We start from the raw sequence: 22,232 nt of genomic DNA on the forward strand, positions 1-22,232 counted from the left end.
GCCATAATTTTTTGGACTAGGGTGGAAGCCAGGGATATGTTAAAAAAAAAAAACTAAATATTTTTAGGTTGTATTTCATAGGTAATGCAGGTGGGATTATTTGACTGTGAGAACAAAAGATTATTCCAAGGTTTCTGGGGTGAGCAAAGGAGTATATGGCAATGCTGTTTGCTATGGAAGACTTGGAGAAAAGCAGATTTGTAGAGGATGTCAACAGTTCTGTTTTAGACCTGTCAAGTTTGAGATGCTTATAAGCCACTCAAGGGGCCATGTCAGGAGGACTTCAACTAAATGCACACGGGGTTCAGAGGAGCATCCAGGGATGGTGCTATGCACTTGGGAGTATTATGTAGCCTCGATGGTACCTGCAGGCATGAGACTAGATGAGACCGTTTAGAGAGAGAACACACGTACAGTGATAATGGCGAGATCCAGATAGCAGTGATAATAATAGCACCCTGTGCCAAGCCCTGCACATTGATTTTACATATATTAATATATTTAATGTATTTAATCCTTGCAACAATTCAATGAGATAGTTTCTATTATCATATTCCATTTTACAGGAGAGAGTACTGAGACAGAGAGTTAAGCTTTTCTTAAGGTCTCACAGCTAAGTAACTGGCCAAACTGAGACTCAAACTCAGAAAGTCTGGTTCAGGAATCCAGGCTCTCAAACCTTGAGGTTGTACAATCTTGTTCCCCTCAGAAGTATAGTTTGGTTGAAAATAAGATTATGAACCAAATCACTACTCCATACCTTCTCAGTGTTCTGTTATCTTAAGCTACTACTCTGATACAGATTGGAGTTAGTGATAAGCAGAAATCAGTGGCGAGAGAGCTCACTTCCACAAAATATTTTCTTTCCTTTTAATGTGTGCTAACTTTAAAAAAAATTTAAAAACTTCTCTCATGCCCTAGAACCAAAAGCTCTTTATGTCAGGTTGGGGTGGAATTTGATAAAATACATTATGTGTTTTCCATCAATAGACTTCTCAACAACCCCTAGGAAATTCTGTGGTTCTATGAACCACTTCTTGAAAATCTGTTCACTCATGATGACAAGCAGCCCATTTTTGGAAAGATAAAGTGTTTGGAATTGATTCCCAGGATGACTCACATTTTCATAATTGCTCAAGATTACTCACAAATTCAAGGGAGTTAGATTTGAAAAATGAAATAAAAATCAAATAAACCCAACCTATAAACTTTGCTTACAACATGTTCTCAGATAACACCCACAAAAATATTTCTTTTACAAAGACTCAGCCTGAAGATACACTGAAGAGAAATATGCACTTCTGTGACTTTGTCAGCAACACAGTCAGAATGGTGATATGCAGTGTTCTTGTTCCACTGTGTGGGACAGAGAACAGTTTGCTGATTAACTGACAAATGAATGTCTCTTCAAGACAATCTAGAGGTCAGAGTCTGAAGAATGAGTCAAAGGGCAGATGTCCCAAGAAAAACTTAAACAAGACTGAGTGTCCAAGGTCTAAGGGTGAATACAGTGAGTATGAAAAAGCTGCCTCTGATTCAATATGTGCTTTGTGCATAGTAATTCAGCAGAGTCATTCACTGATGGTTTATTGATTGATTGAACACCTACGGTGTGCCAAACACTGGGGTTACAATAATGAGTTAGAGGAGCAAATGAGCAGTATTCACAGGAAGCTCATGGACTAAGAGGAAAAACAGACAAATAATACAAATAGAGTGTAATGGGGGTACTCAGAGTTCTGTGGGGGTTGATGTGGTCAAGACATTTTGCCGGCTGGTTCTCACTGCTTTGATGGTCTGGCTATGATGCTTATATAGGATCTTGGCAAAATACTTGAAAATTATTTCAATGTTAGTGTTAATCAGAGGATTCAACTGTTTTGAATTCAGTTCTCTGGACTACTTAAGAATCACAAGCCCTTAAATGTAGGCTTCATACACTAAGCTACAAGTAAGATACTTAGGATTGGATATTGAATGTTTTCTTTCTTTAAGGTTTTCTACTCCTGTCATCTACCAATACCTAATTTTAAGGTATTCTAAATTACTGGAGTGCTAACTTTAAACTCTTCAAAAACTGCTTTACATCTCTCTCTTCTCCTGGATTCCACTGAAAATAGACTGAGCAGGTGTGCTCCTTAATGGTAGGTTATTTTCTGGGTTTAGAGGAAAACACCTAGCTGTAGGTACTGAGAGATGCATTCATTTACAATCATTGAGTGCTGTAATGCACTAAGCATGGTGCTCAGAGCTATAGATTCCGGACCACGGTAGGCAAAAAAATATTTCCCCCGGAAGATTTTCACATCCTTATCCCAGGAACTGATAAATAGGTTACTTGGCAAAGGGGAATTAAAGTTGCTGAGCAGCTGATTTTGAAATGGGGAAAGTATCCTGGGTTACTCAAGTGGGCTCAGTGTAATCATAAAGGTGCACATTAGTGGAAAAGGGAGGCAAAAGAAGGAGGACCAGTGAAATGGGAACATAAAAAGGTCTCAGCCCAGCATTGTTGGTTTTGAAGTTGGAAAAACGAGACCATGAGCCAAAGAGTGCAGGTAGTGTCTAGAAGCTGAAAAAGACAAGGAAATGGATTCTCCCCAGGAACCTCTAGAAAGCAACCCAATCCTGGTGACACCTCAGCTTTAGCCCAGTGAGACTGATTTTGTGCTTCTGACCTCCAGAACCATAAGATAATACATTTTTGTTGTTTTAACCCACAAAGTTTGTGTGTAACAATAGCAATAGAAAATGAATGTACAGACATAGGACAGTTCCTTTCCTCAAAGAGCTAATAGGCTGGTAGAGATGGAAAGAATCCAATGAGGTAAGGTTACAGCTAGTAACATTGAGTGCTGGCCAGGGCTGGCACCATACCAGGTGTGTAGAAAGGGTAAGATACCTTCTGTACTGGGCAAGACAAAAGGCCACAGCTTTTTTTTTTTTTGCTGTCCATGCAGTCATTTGTGCCCTAGGATAGGTTGGATAATGCTTTGTAGGTATTTCCCTACACAACTATGGAATTTGCTGGAGAAACTAGCCGTTGGACCCACAGGTGCTGAAGAGATGGAGGAAAGGATGCTACTTGGGTTTAAAAGAATCTGAGATGATTTTACTTATTAATTAATTAATTAATTAATTAATTAATTTTAGGCATGCATTGGTTAAGAAAGTGGGCTCTTGATTCAAATCCTGGCTTTCTTCCTTCTCTTAAAAAAATTGAAGTATCATCAGTTACAATGTGTCTGTTTCTGGTGTACAGCATAATGTTTCAGTCATACATATACATACATACTCAATTTCATATTCTTTTTCATTATAGGTTACTACAAGGTATTGAGTATAGTTCTCTGTGCTATGCAATAGAAACTTGTTGTTTATCTATTCAATATTTAGTAGTATCTGCAAATCTCGAACTCCCAATTTATCGCTTCCCACCCCCTTTCCTTTCGGTGACCGTAAGTTTGTTTACTATGTCTGTGAGTTTATTTCTGTTTTGTAGATAAGTTCATTAGTGTCTTATTTTTTCTTTTATTTTAAATACCACTATACACTGACTTCTGAAACTTATATCTTTAGCTCATAGACCTCTCCAAACTCCAGATCTCACTGTATATCCCCAAGTCTCTCCTTGGGTATCTATTGAACAGCTAACTCCAAACTTTTGACTTCTCCCTCGACCTGCTCCTACCCCAATATTTTCTCTTTCAGTAAATGACACCTCTACTTTTCGTGTTCTTGAGGACAAAAACCTTGGAATCTTCCTTGACATTTGGTTTCATCTCACACCTTATATCACTTCCATATGGAAATCTAGTTACCTCTCCTTTTGGTGTATTTACATAATCTTGGCACCTTTACCACCACCTCCACTGCTGCTGCATTCTTGGTCTCAGCCACTCTTAACCTCCCTGACTTTACCAGCCTCAAACTGATCTCCCGGCTTCCATCCTTTTCTTTTTCTTTTTCTTTTTCTTTTTTTTTCATCTTTTTAAAAATTTTTAATAGAAGTATAGTCAATTTACAATGCATGTTAGTTTCTGGTATACAGCATAGTGATTCAGTTATATATATATATATATTCCTTTTCACATTCTGTTTCATTACAGGTCATTACAAGCCATAGCATGTAGTTCCCTGTGCTTTAAAGTAGGACCTTGTTGTTTATTTAGTTTGTATATAGCAGTTAGTATCTGCATACTCCCAATTTGTCCCTCCCCTCCCCCCCTTTCCCCTCTGGTAACCACAAATTTCTGTCTTGTAAATAAGTTCATTTGTGTCTTTTTTTTTTTTTTAAGATTCCACATATAAGTGATATCATATGGTATTTTTCTTCGTCATCTGAGCAGAATATCGATGCACAGCAGGGCAGGTCTGGTGTTAACAGCAGGCATGCACACGCAGAGGCGGGGCTGGGGTCTGGGTTATACTGTAACTATTTGCAATGAAATGAACTCCAGAGAGTCATTGTTGTAGGAGATATGGAGGGTAAGAAGGATTTAAGATCTAGTAATAACTGATACTGGGGGATGTGCCCCACACTGTGTTAGACTGGCTACACTTGCTACCTAATTGATTTTCCAGAAATACCATGTGAAGTACATGTAAGCTCTGTTTCATAGGTAAAGACACAGATTCAGAGAGGCTAAATGATTTGTCTACAAACACGAAGCCACCAGGGCAAGAACAGAGAAGAGCAAGGCTTCTGAGCCCAGACCTGTTCATTTTACCTCTATACACAGTTGCCTTGAAAACTATAGGCTTCCTTGTGCTTTCTTGAGTTGCTTATATCCCATTGTTGTTGACTTTAATCTCACTTTAATCTCAATAAACCATCTTTGCTAATTTTAGGGTCTCGCATCAGTTGGATGAAGACCAGTGGTGGGTCTGAACATCGGTGTGCAGCGGGGTGTATCTTTTAGGCAACAGGAAACTCACAGTCTGTCCCATTTAACAGTAGTTCAGTCATTGTCTGTGGGTCCAGAAAGAACCAGAACATTCTTTTTATGTTTCTTTGCAAGTGATGAAAGCAGCTTTCTGCAATGGGAAAATTGTATCCTTGCTCCAGTGTTGCATTAGTCTTTGGGGTTTGTTGTCAGCCATGCAGGCTGTCACCTCTATGTTAACTTACACCTGCAGTCCAGCAGTTGCTTCCTAAACCAGGTCTTTAACCAGGCTTCCATCCTTTTTTAATGACTGTCTATCCTTAACATAGGATTCAACATGGTCCTTTCAAAGTGTGAATCATTACTTCACTCAAAAGTTTCCAGTAATGCCTAATCTCACTTAGAGTAAAAACAAAATTCCTAATAGGTATCCACCCAAGAGAAGTGAAAACATATGTCTACACAAAACATGTGCACAAAGGTTTGCAGCAGCATTATTTATAATAGCCAAAATGTAGAAATGACCCAAATATTCTTTAACTGATAAATGGATAAATACAATGTGGTACATCCATATAGTCGATTATTATTTGGCAATACAAAGAAACACAGTATTAATACATGTTACAACAGATGCATCTTGAAAACATTATGCTCAGTGAAAGAAGCCAGTCACAAAAGACCACATATTTTTTATCTCATTTATATTAAATACTAAGAAAATGCAAATCTACATATAAAGTATATTAGTGGTTGCCAGGGACTGGGAGGAGGGAGTCGGGAGAAACTGGTTGTGAGTGTGGCATTTCCTTTGGGATGATGAAAATGTTTGGTGTTAGGTAAATGGTTGGACAACTTTGTGAATACACTGAAAAACACTGAGTTATACCTGGAGGAAGGTGTATATCTGAACACAATTGGGAGTCTACCAGGAAGGGAGAAGGGAGGAGGGTGGTGTTGAGAAGATGAACAAAAATATATGTTTCATCCCTGTAGGCACTTGAATTTATAACCATGTCTGAATCTTCTCTACCTGGAGAAGTTCTGACATAGGTTTAAGCAAACATCTTGGCATGAAACACAATGGCTCTTTATGATATGTATGATACATATGATCAGTAAAACTTAACTTCTGCTGATACTAACTGCCATGACCACCTTAGTTGGGCAGTGTTTGTCAGGTTTTTCCAATGCTTCCAGCAAGGCCAGATTGAAATCTCTGGAGGCCCTAAAGCCCTGACAACACTATAAGACACATCTCCTCTTTATTTTGATTTAAAAGAATACATTACCATGTTGAAAAATCAGTTCTGATATTTTCCATGATGATGACATTTTGTTGCTGTGATGTTTTTACCCGGAAGCTCTAAAATTATTTCCTAAAACTTCTTTTGGTGCTTCTGCTTTGTTGATACCCTAGATACATGCTTGATCTGTCTCTAGGTCATCCAGCAAAGGCCTTCTGTGACATATTCTCACTTTCTCTCCCTTCCCTGTTCCTTTTGAAAGGGACCTGACAGATTTTTTTACCCTTTTAAAGATAGAAATGCAAAGACTCCTTGCATTTAAATGAAATTAGTATAATTCTTTCTATAAAGACTTATTTTGTCCCTAATGTATTAAAAGAGAATAAGAGCTCTGCTAGAATAAGAAGTGTAGCTGCAAAGGTTAATAATAAACTTTGGCCCTTAGAGACCTTATGATCTGTGGGAAGTGCTACTTCATTGTAAGTCAAAGGCATGGATCACTGGGTCCTGGGCCTTGCCACATGGCAGACGATGTGTGTTTTGGGGTCAGAAGCTTGCTGGGAAACCCCAGCTCACACCCCTCCCTTCTAAGTTTGACCTTGAGAAGGAGCGTGGATGTTAATTAGTACTGGTCACTTGTTGACTGCCTGCCATGGGTGGGAACAGTGCTAGGCTGTACAAAGCTCAAAGGATAAATGAGTGGCTAAAGTCACACAGCTGGGAAGTAGGGCAGCTGTGACTAGAATCCTGAGCCCCGGGCCTTGAAGTTCATTCTGTCACCTATGCTTGGAGACCCCTTAACTCCCTAGATGGCTGATGTTTTTCTCTCATCAGGTTTACAAAAGATCCTGGTGCATTGTGGACTCCTCAGGTCAAATGATAATAGAGTTACTTCTCTCTCCTAAAAGACTCTCAGCTTGGTGAAGATTGACCCCTAAAGAGCTTTAACAAAAAGTAAAATGGTGTTCAGTGGTCTTATTCCAATATTATTCTCAAGCCAGTCAACATCACATGCCAGGATTGGTTGCTTATTGGGGATTTCATATTATTTAATTTTATCATTCATTTAACAAGCCCACAGAAGAAGATGTTAGAGGAGTTCATTATTCTTCATTACTAATTACTTATTGCAGAAGGAGAAGGGTATACTCCTTATGCTAATTATATGCTAATACTTGGCTGGGCAACAATACATTCAGGGCCATGAAAAGGTAGACCTTCTCCAGAAGTTCTCCTATTTTAGCTTATACATTATCCATATCAGAAATTGAAATAATCTATTAAATGAGACTTGTAAAGATACTATCCTTTAATCATACCAGAAAATTAACCCTAATTAAAAAAAGAATAGCAAATCAAAAACTGATTATTCTCACTGATAATTTACAGGGAGAGATGCTATTGAAACTATCCAGCATTTGCTAGGGAAGGGGGATGAAGTACATAATAACTGATATGAAATTAAAAGTCTAAAATGTACAGTTATCTATGTGTTAGTGAATTCTAGATCACTAAAAACAAATCAGAATTTTATAAATCCCTCAGTCTCTCTTAGACCCCTGATTATTATTTCTCTGACCTAAAACTAGAGATTTTCTCCAACTGCTAATTTAAGAAAAATAGCTAAATTTTTAAAAGGAATGTCTTTTTTCTTTTCCTTTTTTTTTTTTTTTTACCATATATAGCAGACATGGCTAGTTGCCGTGAGAGTACTCCAAAAGCTATTTCTTTCCTCTTTTCTTGCTAGTAGATCCTTGATTTTGTTTGGAATAGTAATTACACATGTTCATTTCATGATTTGAGATGAGGTTAAGCTAGTCAGGAATCACATTCTTCTATGCCAACTACTACATTTCCCAGCTTTCCTTGCAGCATATGAAGTCATATAGCTATATTATGGACAATGAAGGAGAGATCCTGCCAGGAGGCTTCTGAGAAAGATTTGCTTTTCAGATAAAATAGCAGTTGTGTCACTGCTATCCTGTACTCCTTCCTTTTTCCTCCTTCAAATGTAGACATGATGCCTAATGCTGTAGCAGCCATCCTGTGACCATGAGACCACAAGACACATGAAACAGAAGGGTAAAAGGAGCTCCTTTGATATTATCAACATTGAAGCTACCACAAATCCCCTATCTTCAGACTTCTTAGTATAGTATTTTATTAGATTTTAAAGTACACATTTATTTTGATACTTTAACATCTTTGAAACAGGAATGTGTCAGTGGCTTGGAGATACAGCAGAGCATTCTTTTTATCTCTAAAAACTAAGAGAGGTTAAAAAAAAAAACTAAGAGAGGAGATGGGGGAGACGGTGGATTAGATAGGTTTTAGCAACATTCTTTAAGGCAGAAATCTGCCTACTTTGAAAATTATCTTTTAAGTTTAGCAGCAGTGGCATTCAGTTCTTTAAAAGACTGTTCTAAGAATAAATAACTTCTGCTCTTGAAGACACAGAGAGCAATACAGAGTGGAAAAAGTACGGCACTTTTGAGTTTAAAATAATTGGGGAGAATTAAACTCTGAATTTAAACGCGTTTAGAGATATCTTAACGAGTGTAGTTCACATAATTAAAGAAGATACACAGAGGTGATTCTGTGTATAAAACAGATCCATGCTTAATGCATCTATATCTAATAAGATTCTAAGAAATAAAATAGCATTTTTCATAGTTATTGGCAGCAATTTTCTTTTTTCAAGAACAATGGAATGATTGTTTTCTAGTTGATAGTGCTTTAGTTTTGCAAAAATATGGTATATGAAAGAAACAGTCTCTACTTATGTATTTTCTTAATTGGGGATGAAGTTATTCCTAGTGTATATCACGTAACTCTGAATTCTTGTTCCATAAGCTGTTTATGTAAATATGTTGTACATCCTAATAAATTATTTTCAAGGCTCTGTTTAGCATGGCCTTTCAGTGAGCTGGATGTGAAAGCTGTCCTTTAAATACCTGGATTGGCTTGAATTTATTATTTATGAATTTTCTGTAAAAATATAACAAAGTTTCATGTTTATATACATTGGGAAAAACCCCTTTTCAAACCACACTTGGTAGATTACATTCTATAATACATTTTCAGCATGAAAAGAAAGTACACAATATTTTGAGTCCAGGTACTTAAAAAGTTATGTGATATTTTCTCTGCCTAGGTAGTGCTTTGCAGTTAGCCTGGAGAACAGCTGTGGTCTCTGTTTATAGGACTCATCAATATGGTTGACTCTTGGTATCTGCATATCTGCAGAGAACTGGTTCCAAGTACCATGACCATCCTCCTCCCCATTCCCCTATTGATATTAAAATCCAAGGATGCTCCATTATGTGAAATGACACAGTACAGTCAGCCGTCAGCACTCCGAATCCTTGAGTTCTGAATCCAGGGAATCACCAGCTGGACTTCCAGCTGCAGTTGGCTGAATCTGCGGATGCTAATACCAAGAACTGACTGTGTTTGAATGTTTGTGCTTTGCTTCCTGGGCAACTCATCCTGCTTGCTCCTCGAAAAACATTCCAAAGTGCACTGCAAAATTTAATCAATAAAATCACTTCTCCCAACTGAAAATCTACATTGGCCTGGACACTTTATAATCTATAACTTGGTTGAAAATCCTCAGTTCCATGGTCTTAGGCATGCAAAACAATATTGCATCTGTAAGCCGGATCCTTGTTTTATCTTGCCTTACTGCCGTCTTTACCCGTATTGTCCTTGGAAGACCTGTTTTGCCTTCTCATCTTACAGAGTAAGTTAGTTAAGCGTTAAATTTTGCTGTTCATATTTATCCAGACAGTTATCTCAAAAACTTTTAATTGCTTCTCTCTTCTCTATTTTACTGCCAGTAGCACTTCTCACCTGAAAGCCCTCTTTCTCTCTGCCTTTTTTTTTTAATTGAAGTGTAATCAATTTACAATGTTGTGTTATACTCTGGCATACAGCATAGTGATTCAGATAGATAGATAGATAGATAGATAGATAGATAGATAGATAGATAGATAGATAGATAGATATTCCTTTTCATGTTCTTTTTCATTCTTGGCTATTACAAGGTATTGAATACAGTTCCCTGTGCTATACTGTAGGACCGTGTTTTTTATCTATTTTATATACAGTGGTTAGTGTCTGCAAATCTCAAACTTCCAATTTATCCATTCCAGCCCCCTTTCCCTCTGGTAACTATAAGTTTGTTTTCTTTGTCTGTGAGTTTGTCTCTGTTTTGTAGATAAGTTCATTTGTGTCTTTTTTTTTTTTTTTTTTTAGATTCCACGTATGAGTGATATCTTATGGTATTTTTCTTTCTCTGTCTGACTGACTTCACTTAGTATGATAATCTCCAGTTCCATCCATGTTGCTGCAAATGGCATTATTTTATTCTTTTTTATGGCTGAACAGTATTCCATTGTGTATATACATCACGTCTTCTTTATGTAGTAATCTGTTGATAGACATTTAGGTTGCTTCCATTTCTTGGCTATTGTACACAGTGCTGCTATGAACGTTGGATGCATGTATCTTTTTGAATTAGAGTTTCCTCCAGATACATGCTCAGGATTGATTGGGTCATACTCCTTCATACCATACACAAAAATAAACTCAAAATGGCTTAAAGCCCTTCTTTCTGCTTTTAATTGTTACTAGGCATCCCACTTACTGAAAAGGGTAGGTTACTTGACAGCATGGTGTGGGAGATTTCAGTGTGCCCAGAACTCAGGGAGTGGTGAGAGATGAGACAGTAGTCTACAGCCTTAGACATAACTCAGTAAGACCTGCTGCAGAAATAATAGGTAGTTTGAAAATACCCTCATAACACTATACTAATGATTCATTCTTCCTCAGGTAGGAACTAGAAAAAGGTGATTGGCACGTAATCCTCAAGAAAGAGTTTTCAGTTTCCTGCTGGCTGGGAGCACTGCTGTACTTCCCTTATGAACTGCTCTGTTATGGTAAAAGGATGGAGGAAAAGGTTAAAAGGGCTTTTCTAATTAGTGCTTGTTGTAGTGCCAGTCAGCCTGCTGGCCTTGAAATTGGAACAATTCAGACATCAAAACTTGGGAAACATTAAAGCATTAGAGTTCTTTAACTCCCTTCCTTCCACTCCCATCACAGCCCTACAGCCGGGCAGTCCCTCATGGTACATGGCTGTGTGGCTCCCTGTACTTAAGTGTCACTAATACCCCTGGCTCTCAAGTAATGATTCCTAAAGGTCAAACTATCAAGATTTCAACTTGTCAAGTTCCTTAGACCAGGTAGGAAGTCCCTGGTTACTTGTCAGTTTTTAACAACTGTCCTTGAAGAGCTGGGTGGTTCCCACAAACCCCTTCCTTTTACTGCGAAGATGAGTCACTGAAAACTCAGTTATCAACCATGATTGAAATGACTAGATAATCTCCAAACCACCATTTTGTTGCTACCTTTAACCTCTTGATGTAACACATCTTTACTAGATCTGCCAACATTTTGCTTATATAAGTTTTAGAAGTATTCACTTGAGGGGTGGGGCAAGAATTAGGGAGTGGAAAGAAGACATGGAAGCAAAAGTTGATTGAATGCCCATTCTTGTGTAATAAAGGGACTGTATCGTTTTGTGTTCTTATTTTATCCTTTATCAGAAGAACAGTTCAATTTAAAGTATTCCAGAGTTTTATCACTTACTTGTAAACTTTAACAGGATATGGATATCTTTTTATAGAACTTACACATGATATTAGGGGCAGAAACTGGCCTGCTGAGAAATTAATGGGGCTTTTCCAAAGTCAGATGATGAGTAGTTCTTAGAGAAGAAGAAAATTTCCATTTGTAAAAATGGCACATGGTTTTCCAATCTCTACCATCATTGCTCTCCTAATCTTGAGTTTGAAGGCTTGCTGCTCTTCCTTACTATTTTAATGGGCTTTCGCTTCTGCTCTGGGGAGTCCAACTTTGTTTCCCATATGGATGTACATATGCACACCTGCACTGAGGAGAAGATGGTGAGGGAGGCCTTGGGGTTAGAGTTGGGAGCCTTGTGGGGTTCCCTGGGGGTCCTCAGAAAGAGCCCTCCCCTGTGGAAACCCAGGGTGAGGTAAATGAGGGAAGGGAGTTTACAGGAGAATTTTTTTCTGGAATTTATTCTGATCCTATAGTGATACTCTGTAGCTCCTACAGAGGCAAGGAAGGAGTTATTATGGGCTTTGGATAGTGACCCAGGCACTATCCAGGGAGTTTAAATACCTGCTGTTAGCTCCAGGTCTGCCACTTAAGTGCATGGCCTCAGGTACATCATTTTACTTCCTCTGTGTCTTCATTCATAAAGTGAATTGATTAAAGTCTGAGTGCCACAGTCTTTTTTTGCTCTACCATTTGATGATGTTGGAAGCTTTGTGATACAATGGGGCAAACTTGCAGTGATAGGTGTGACTTTGCCAAGTTGAACTCTCTGAGTTTAGTTTATTATCAGTAAAACAAAAAGAATTAACATTTGCCTTGCAGGGCTGTTGTGAAAATGAGAGCTGCCTTGTAATAAGCACCTGACAAAATGTCCAGAACGCACATGTTTTAAAAATAATTTTTATTCTCTGATGCTGTGACCTACTCCTAAATGGCCTTAGGTTGCATGTTGAGGTCTTAGGCTGATCTCTGTCTCCATCAGTAAGCAGCGTGAAGTGGATGTTACTACCTGAGAGAGGAAGTGAGTCAAGGCTCTAGGCTCCTGGTGAGAATGGAAAGGCAGCTCTGTCCCAGGACCTGGGGGAAATCCTAAGGGAGATGAGGCCCCCTTTGCATAATTTTGCCTCCACTCAATTTATACCACCCTGAGAGCCTCCCCAACCCCACTCGGCTGATTGAAAAGTTCTGCTGATAAGGGAAAACGTGGAGAAACATGGCTGGCGGTTTCACTCAACTTTGGAGAATGCCAAGTCCAGTCAGCTTAGAGGGATTCACAAGTAGCTTCGCTGAATGCTCCTTCTGACGTTCTCAAGTTCTTGTGTTGAGAATTGGGCAGGACACTGAAGGATGGGGAGCAGGCAGAGGATAGCTGAAGACATTCACCTAAGCCAGTCTCTGATATTTCAGCCAAGTTGGAATCCTTTGGAAAATGAGTTCCCTCTTGGGAAAGGAAAAAAATCCATCTTTTCTTAGATTTTCATCAACGATAAGCTTCCCTCTCGTTTAAAGGAAAGCGGATCATTTGCTACCTTGGAGATTTTACCTGAAGGAAGATCATTTCTTGAAATGTTTTATGCTTTAAGAGTTAAAAGCTATTTTGCATCTCTAAAATTGATAATGTATTCACCTCCCCAGAGCAAAGGATTTTTAATCTTAACATGGAGAAAAAAATTGTGTCCTCTAGAGGTCACCAGTGCCCCAGATTTGAAGGCCAGGGAGGCTTCCAAAATGCTTAGGAAGGGCCAAGTCCCACTCATATCTGAGTGAAAGAGAAAATGAGGCAAATAAATGATGGTAACAGCTGCTTTCTAGACAGTCTCTTAAGAAATAGGAAATCTTGTTCTGAAGAGAACATTTTTATCGATTTTTCTTGGTTTATTTTGGCTCTCCTTTACACTGATTGTACTGGAGGAAACTCTCACATGGTTAAATGCTTCCTTACCGATAGCTTCATTTTGGAAGTTGGAGAAATTTTTCTGTATAGGAGAAAAAATGATGGAGAAATAAACTATTTTAGCTTCCATTAAATGAGTGTTACTTTCAGTGGCGCTCTGGCCAAGGAAAAAAGTCTCCATGTATCTCCCCAGTGAGCTGTCCTCACAGGGCAGGGGCACACTGAGGTGAGAAACACAGGAAGTGGCCTTTTAATTAACTGTTATATAATTTCTGAGTCGCTTTATGTGGGAGGACACCATCTCAAGCACTTATATCTCTGCAGATGGATCAGAAACTGAACATAAAGGGATCAGGTTGGTTGTCAAAACATACCTATCCTTTGGAAGAACTATCAGCCAAGAGCCAAGAAGGTGGCAATCTGAAGGGCCTCATGGAACTTTTCTTAGCTGGTTAGCCTTTTTTGTTACTCTTTGTTATTTTTATTTATTTTTTTATTGAAGTATAGTTGATTTACAATTTTTTTTTAAATTTTAGGAGGAGGTGATTAGGTTTATTTACTTATTTTTAATTTTTGTTTTTTAATGGAGTTACTGGGAATTGAACCCAGGGCCTCATGCATGCTAAACATGCATTCTACCACTGAGCTATACCCTCCTCTCTTACAATGTTGTGTTAGTTTCAGGTGTACAACAAAGTGATTCAGTTATACATGTATATATTCTTTTTAATATTCTTTTCTATTGTAGGTTATTACAAGATACTGAACATAGTTCCCTGTGCTATACAGTAGGACCTTGTTGTTGTTTATCTATTTTATATATAGTGGTTAGTATCTGCAAATCTCCAGCTCTCAATTTATCCCATCCCCCCCTACTCCCTCCAGTAACCATGAGTTTGTTTTCTATGTCTGTGAGTCTATTTCTGTTTTGTAAGTAAGTTCATTTGTATTACTTTTTTTAGATCCCACATATAAGTCATATCGTATGATATTTGTCTTTCTCTGTCTGACTTACTTCACTTAGTATAATCATCTCTTTTTCGCTATTCTTACGCTTTAATCTTGTGTGAAGCAAATTGTCTCCCTCAGAGAGAACTTGAGAACAAGACTGTGCGTTGGCTGCTGGGTTGAACAAGGGGAGTAAACCTCATACGGCCAAGAGCCCAGGACATGCTGGGGCGGGACCCGCTGCCGGTGGCCTGCATTACTCAAGCTGGGACCGGGAGTCACCACCAGCGGGTCACAGCATTGTTCCTGCTTCTCTGGCTCCTCTCCAAGGAGAGGAATTCCTCCAGCAAGACTTTCCCAGGGCCCAGACACTTGCCAGCAGCTGACCCATCAGGAAATTGCCTCTCCCCTCTTCCTTCCCACATACTTTCCTGAGCGTTCCCCAGCCCAAGGTGTGGCCAACCCTCAGGTGATTTGCTGGGGTTGATTGACAAGAAAACAAAACCTTCCTCTAGATAAGAAACATCACAGAGCTATAGGAGATCGATTTGTTCTGGGTGGGGCTTGCTTGCTTTCTTTCCTTTTTTTTTTTTTTTTTTTAAGTCTTTATTGCTGACTATGTCGTTTTGTATCACTTCTGTGGGGAGCCTCAGTCTTCACACAATGAACTGTGTTTAGGTAATTTTTTTTTAATGCTAATTCATAAGGAACTAAAACACTTTGTCCTAGAGGGTTTATGGTGCTCTTTCTCAGGGTTATTAGATATTCTTCTTTACCACTGAAACAGAACAAAGGCAGATTTTCATTGCTGTTCAGCCTGAACTGTGTTCTTCAGCTTGGCGACCCTTTAAATGCTGCAGAGAGATGGGAGTTGAGGAAATGATGCCACTTGTCAGTCATTCTGTAGCATCCTTTAGCTTACATGGTATTCAGGGGATTGTGAAGTGTCGCACAACATTTTAGCTCAGTTAGGTTGAGAACGTGGGGCCCCCTGTCAATGTTGGGCAGACCTAGAGCTTTCCTGGGACTCTGCTGTTGTGTCATGGTTATCAGTTGTGCAACTGTGAGCGAGTCTAATGTCTGTTTTCTTCTTTGTGAAATAAAAGGGTTGGGCATCATCTCCTCCCAGGTCCATTCTGAAGCTAACATCTACTCAGTGATGAAGGCTGTTCAGTCAAGGGCCAGTTGTACCTTAGTGAGTGTGTTAGTCTCCTAGGGCTGAGGTAACAGGATACCAAAAACTGAGTGGCTGAAAAAACAAAGTTTCTCACAGTTCTGGAGGCTAGACGTCCAAAATCAGGGTGTTAGTAGGGCCATGCTCTCTGATGGATCTAAGGGAGGAGACTTTCGTGCCTCATTTACTTTCTGATGTGTTGACAAAAAATTAATCAGTTGATCTAAGAAAGAAATGGAAAATTTTATTTGAGCCAAATTTGAGGATTATAACCCGGGAAGACCATCTCAGAAAGCTCTGAGAGCTGTTCTGCCTGTTAGAAGTCAAGGCACAGATATATACAGTTTTTTGATACAGAGGACTGTACATCAAGTGACATATCATTGATAGTTGACATATGCCAGATCTAAGCAACCTCACGTGACCCTTAAAAGCTTGAGAAGAGATGTTATCTTTTAAGGAGTTGTCTTGGTGCTAGGTTGAGCAGTTATACCAGTCGATGGGGGAGGTTTGGTTGATGCATAGTGCAGATACACAGTGCATGGTGTGGGAAGACAGGAGGCCAAAGTGAAGAAATTTTTATGTTTAAAGTTTTCTTGTATTGCCATAAAATATGAATTTTATTTCATGTGTGTTTTCTGGCATTTCTTGGCTAATAGATGCATCACTCCAGTAATATCACTGTCTTTTCCATGTGTGTCTCCACATGTGTGTCTGTGTGTCCAAATTTCCACTTTTTATAAGGACACCAGTCTTATCATATTAAGGCCAATTATAATGACCTCATTTTAATTTGATGACTTTTATAAACACCGTATTTCCTAATAAGGTCACATTCTGAGGTACTGAGGGATTCAGACTTCAGGGTCTCTTTTGTAGGGACACAGTTCAACCCATAACAGCAAACCATTAGAATATCTCTTCTGCCTATCTTCTCTTTGACCTCTTGGTCCCTTCTCACACCAGGGGCCCCTTTGTCCTCTGGCTTCCAGGTGGGTCAGCCAATGGCAAGAAATAGATGCAAGGGGACATTTGGTGTGTGGGGGGATATTTATTCCTCTGAGGATGGGAGGATGTCACCACATCTGGCTGTGTCCTGTAAGGAGACCCTGTCCACATAGATTTCTTTGCCTCTGGGCACCCTTAAGGGCTTCTGGAAACCTTCAGGCTTAAGATCAGTAATTCTCTCTCCCTCCCTAACCCTCCACCCTGCTTAGCTTTCCCTGCCCATCCTTCGACAACGTTCTTTTTAAAACTCTCTTCATACTACCCACTTTGAGTGGGCCATCTGTTTTCTGCAAGCATCCTAACTCCCTCTGCTCTCAGTGATTGAATTGCTTTTCTAGAAATTCAAGGTGGTAGTTTGGTCCAGAAGAATCTGGGCAGGGACCAACTTTATTGTAATTTGCCAAAACCTGGCTGGTAATCCTTAGATCAAGAAATTTCCAAAAGGCCAAGTCCTGTATAAAGCCAAGCTAGCAGTACAGAAAAACAGTCTTGGTGTTTGGATGACATAACTTAACACATCTGTAGTTCATAGTCACTCCAGAATAGCCTTCCAGGGTAGTTTCACATCCTGAGCCAGGCAGGCTTTCATCTGGTGAGTGAGGGAGACCACGCTTGCCGGATATTCTCTCTCATCTCTCCCTTTCTGAGGGACTTCACTTCGTTTTCCCATCCAGTGATCAGATCTCTCTCAATAATGCAATGCCTTCCTTTTAAAAATTTTGCATCTTACAATTTCAAAATGTGTTTTAGATCATCTCAGTCCTTGCTAATAAAAGGGAGAGAGTAGCTGTAAATCGCTTACTTCCAAGTAGTAAAAGGAGGCATATGCATGGAAGGGACAGATGAAAATCTACAGAATGACATGTTCCTAGACTGTTTGGTGAAGTCAATGCTATTATCTCCTTTAACCACATGAGGAAACTGTGTTTGAGTCGTTTAGTGAATCTCTTTGCTTACTCAGCAATTAAATTAAATTTATAGGGCTAGTACTCAATCACATGTTTTCAACTTCCACTTTTTGCTTCCAAAAAGGTATCTTTTCACTGTGGTGTCCATCAGCCTTTAAAAATGAACATCTGTACCATCTGTGTTCAGATACTTGACCTCCTCCCTCTCCTACTGTCCAAGCTGGTCCTCTGCACTCAGTATTCTGAAGATTCCTATGTATGAAAGAGGCAGAGAGAGCATCTGGGAACATTATGTAGCTGCTAACCTCCTACCCATTCGTAAACATATTTCTCTGTGTCTCCTCTTTCTAGGGTTTCTTAGGCGCCCTCAATATTATCTGCTGTGCTTTAAGTCTGCATTTTTTTTTTTCTTTTAATAGCCTTCCTTCATTGAGTTTCAAGCTTCTCTGTTCCACGCATCCTGGGCGCCTCCACAGCTGTTGCTTTAACAGTTTTGGGCCTGGGATAAAATCTACACCCACATCAATGTGCTAACAGAATCTCTTGAACCCCATTTTGCTCTGGCTTAGCTGAACTCTGCTGTGGCCATGAAAATGGACACCCAGATTTAAGGGTGGGAATTACATGAGGAGATGAAATATCTCTTAAAATGTACAAGGGAGAGGGGCACATTACTGGCAAACCAACACACTGAGTTGAATATTTGTGGCTAAAGTTTCTGGTTAGACTTGGAGAATTGTGAGTTGGTTTGCATTAGAATTTTTATTACCTCTTAAGGGAAAAAAGATAAAAAAACTCATTAAAAAGTAGAAAGTTTTTTTCTTCAGGTATTAAGTCGCTCTTTCCAAATCACATGTAGCTCATTGAAATGTGAAGGGAAAAGATACGCTTGGGTTCTATTTTCCTTAAAGCCCACTTGGGTTGAGTGAGAAATGGAAAAACATCCTACTAAGTGCACCTTGAGTTGTTCTGGAACTCAAACATTAACTCAAACTTTAGATATTTGAGAATTCCCAAGGTGGTTTCACTATTACTCTGGACATCTGGACATTTTCAAATTATACAATTACTGTCACGGTTTTATTATTCTAGGCTTAATAGCAGCAAGGTTTTGTTTCATTTTGGTTTTTTTGTTTTTGAAGATATAAAGTGAAACAAAAAAGAAGAGAAAACTTGGTGAGAATGTGAATAGCCAGCTCTCAGTAACCATTATTTCTGTTTAATGTTCAGGGTTAAAAGCGTGAAGCAGAAAGAGCTCTGTCACTGATAAGGCGAAGGTAGCATGAAGTGTGCTCTCCGGGCTACACAGGAGGCAGGCCTCTGTGTGTTTATTCTTTGTCTTGTGTTGCATTCCTGCTTAAGCCAGTGCATAGCCTGGTTCCCCATTGTCCACTGAATCAATTCTTATCTTTTCTCTCAAGATTCACAGCTGTCCAAAATACGATCCAACCTGGTTTCCTGCTGATGTGTAAAAAGATGGTGTCAGAAGAGAAGCTCACAGTTTTATAGTTTCTGTGCAAGGCCATCCTAGGAGGGGTCAGGCCTCAATGTGATGAGCTCACTAAGGTGGAAGAAGTGCTTGTAGGAAAGTTCTGGGGCTGTGAAGACCCCCATACAAGTTATTGAGGCAGGGACTGAGGTCCCGCTTCCTGAGCTCAGTAAAAATACAGGGACTTGGCTGCAGAAGCCTGGTTATTGGCACAGGGTCACACAGGCTGAGAGCAACTAGCAGTGAATCTTGGGATGCAGTCCTTGAAGCAGAAGCACAAGTACCTCTAAGGTAGGAAATAGGATTAGTTCCAAAAGCTGAGCATCCTGAAGTTGAAGGCAGGAATCACAAGGCTCTGGTGCAGAGGGTGGAGACCCTTCTTTTGTCAAATGGCTTATTTTCAGTTTAATCTGGGTTCTCTGGGCTGTCAACACGCCTGGGCATATCTGACAGACTGGAAGGTAGAGCCACAAGGAGTGTTTTTGCATAGTGGACCAAGATGATATCTGGTGCATGTGGCTTTCACCCGCAACAGGGTGGGGTGAGTGGGTGAGTATGAATACACTGTGGGCTGTCATTAGCTGAGCTTCTGTGGATTTATAGCTGAGTGCTAGGTTCAGAGGAAGCTGCAAATAAAAACTGGAAGAGTTGTTCTCTTGCAGAATTTGAGAACAAAAATTAGCACTGTTTTGGAACCAATGCACAGAATAATACAAATTTCAGAGAGGTTTTTCTAACTCTATTATTAAATATAAAGCTTTGCTGCATTGGGGGGCTTTTTGAGGGAATACTGCCATTTAAAAAATTGATGGCTCTAGCATATCAGAAATCTAATCTGGAAAAGACACAAGCCCAGTGTAAAATTGTAGTAAGTGATGAGATATATACTACATCCAAGATACTGCTACTCCTACAAGATACTTTTTCATATTTCATCTAATTTTAAAAATCACCAGAAATTTTCATTGGGTGATTTATAATGTATTATATGGATATGTTTGTTTAATTTTTATTTCTTTGAAGTATGTTTGAAAGAGAAGTTGCTTTAAAAAACACTGCAGTGGGTTTATTATATAATTTAACTCATGTTATCATGCTGACTTCAGGTTATGAAGCACAAAAACTGTAGATCTGATCTTGACAATTCTTTAAAGGCAATAAAAATAGGCATTCACCCTTTTTCCATTGTATGTGTGCTATGGACAGCAGAACTTATTAATCATAATTATATAATTATATGTATTATACTGAAAAAATTACTTTTTTGTATGATCCCCTGTAAGAAAGGCAAAGAGATGGTTAACCATTTTAGAATTTGATTTTTTTCTCCCCCAGCTGACTAGAATAGCGAGAAAAGATTATGAAAGGGTTCAAAGGATGGAATCAAAGGCCCTGGAGTACAAGTGATTGATGTACTGAATCATCAATTGTACTGATTCCAATAGTTACTGGTTTTGCCTACCCTGCCATTTATCCGAGGTAACCCTAGTGTATAACCCAAGAACCACAATAATAGTCTGTCCCATGAAAATACTGTATATGGAATACAGGGGCTTAAGAATTAGAGAAAACCTGAAATGTTCTTGGTCCTCTGAATGTTATGTTAATATTAGGGGTGATTCCTCAGGCTAATCCCTAGTCTAAAGGCATGAAATTCTTTTGTAAACTAGATCAATATTATGTGGATCAAAGGATCTTTGCCTTGAGACTCTTGCGAGAATGGAACCAGGAGGAGGAGATGAAAAGAAAAGTATTACAAATGTATAGTATTAGTGAAAGGCTTTGACCCTGATATCATTATGAAATGCCCTTCTTCATGCCTGGAAGTATACCTTGTTCTGATGGTTACTTTTCTGATATTTATATAGTTACTCCAGCTTTCTTTATATTGATGTTTTCCTGGTATATTTGTTTTCCATTTTTACTTTGAAACTATTTGTGGCTTTGTATCTAAAATAGGTTTATTGGACCCAACATCTATTTTGGGGCCTTTTTATCCAATTTGACAATCTTTGTTATTTAATTGGAATGTTAGGACTTTAATAGTTAGTGCATTTATTGATATAATTTGGCTTATATATACCATCCTACTATTTGTTTTATGTGTGTTCCATCTGTTCTTTATTCTTTTTACTTGAAAAAACTTTCTTTAAGATTCCTTGTAGTAAAGATCTGTTGTTGACAATTTTTTTAGCTTTTGTTTGTCTGAAAAAGTTTTTACTTTTATTTTGAAAAGCATTTTTACTATATATAGAATTTCGAGTTGACAGATACTTTCTTCCAGCTGTCTAAAGATGCTATTCTACTGTCTTTTGATTTACATGGTTTTGGATGATAAATCTATAATAAATCCTATCTTTGTTTCTATGAAAATGTATTTTTTCCTCTAAATTCTTACATTTTTTCTCTTTATTCCTATTTTTAGCAATATGTGATGTACAGAGGGGTGTGTACATGTGCGTGTGTGTATGTACATGTATGTTTATCCTGTTTGGTATTTATTGGGACCCTTGGATCTATGGGAATTTAGTTTTTATCAAGTTTGGAACGTATCACCATCATTCCTTAACATATTTTTCTCCTTCTGAAACTCCAGTTACATATGAAATCTCTGTTCATTTTCTGTTTTTCTTTTAGTATTTTTTTCTCTGTGTGCTTCGTTTGGATAGATTTTATTGCTGGATCCTCAAGTTTATTGATGTATTCTGATATTTTCTACCACAGAATATAATCTACTGTTAAATATCATTCAGTGTAATTTTTCATATTAAAAACTAAATTTTGTTCCCCTCTATATCACCTATTTCTTTCCCCATTATGTTCATGTTATCTTTGACATCTTCTAGTATATATAACATTATATATTAATGTCCTTTATTAATTTTGTCATTTCTGTCATTTCTGGGTCTGTTTCTTTTGATTGATTCTTTCTCCTGATTATGGACCATATTTTCCTGCTTCTTCATATTCTAGTATTTTTATTGGATACCAGACATTGTGACTTTCATATTTTTGATTGCTAGTTTTTGTCATGTACC

Source organism: Camelus bactrianus, chromosome 3 (assembly GCF_048773025.1).
Source record: "Camelus bactrianus isolate YW-2024 breed Bactrian camel chromosome 3, ASM4877302v1, whole genome shotgun sequence".
Taxonomy (NCBI): domain Eukaryota; kingdom Metazoa; phylum Chordata; class Mammalia; order Artiodactyla; family Camelidae; genus Camelus; species Camelus bactrianus.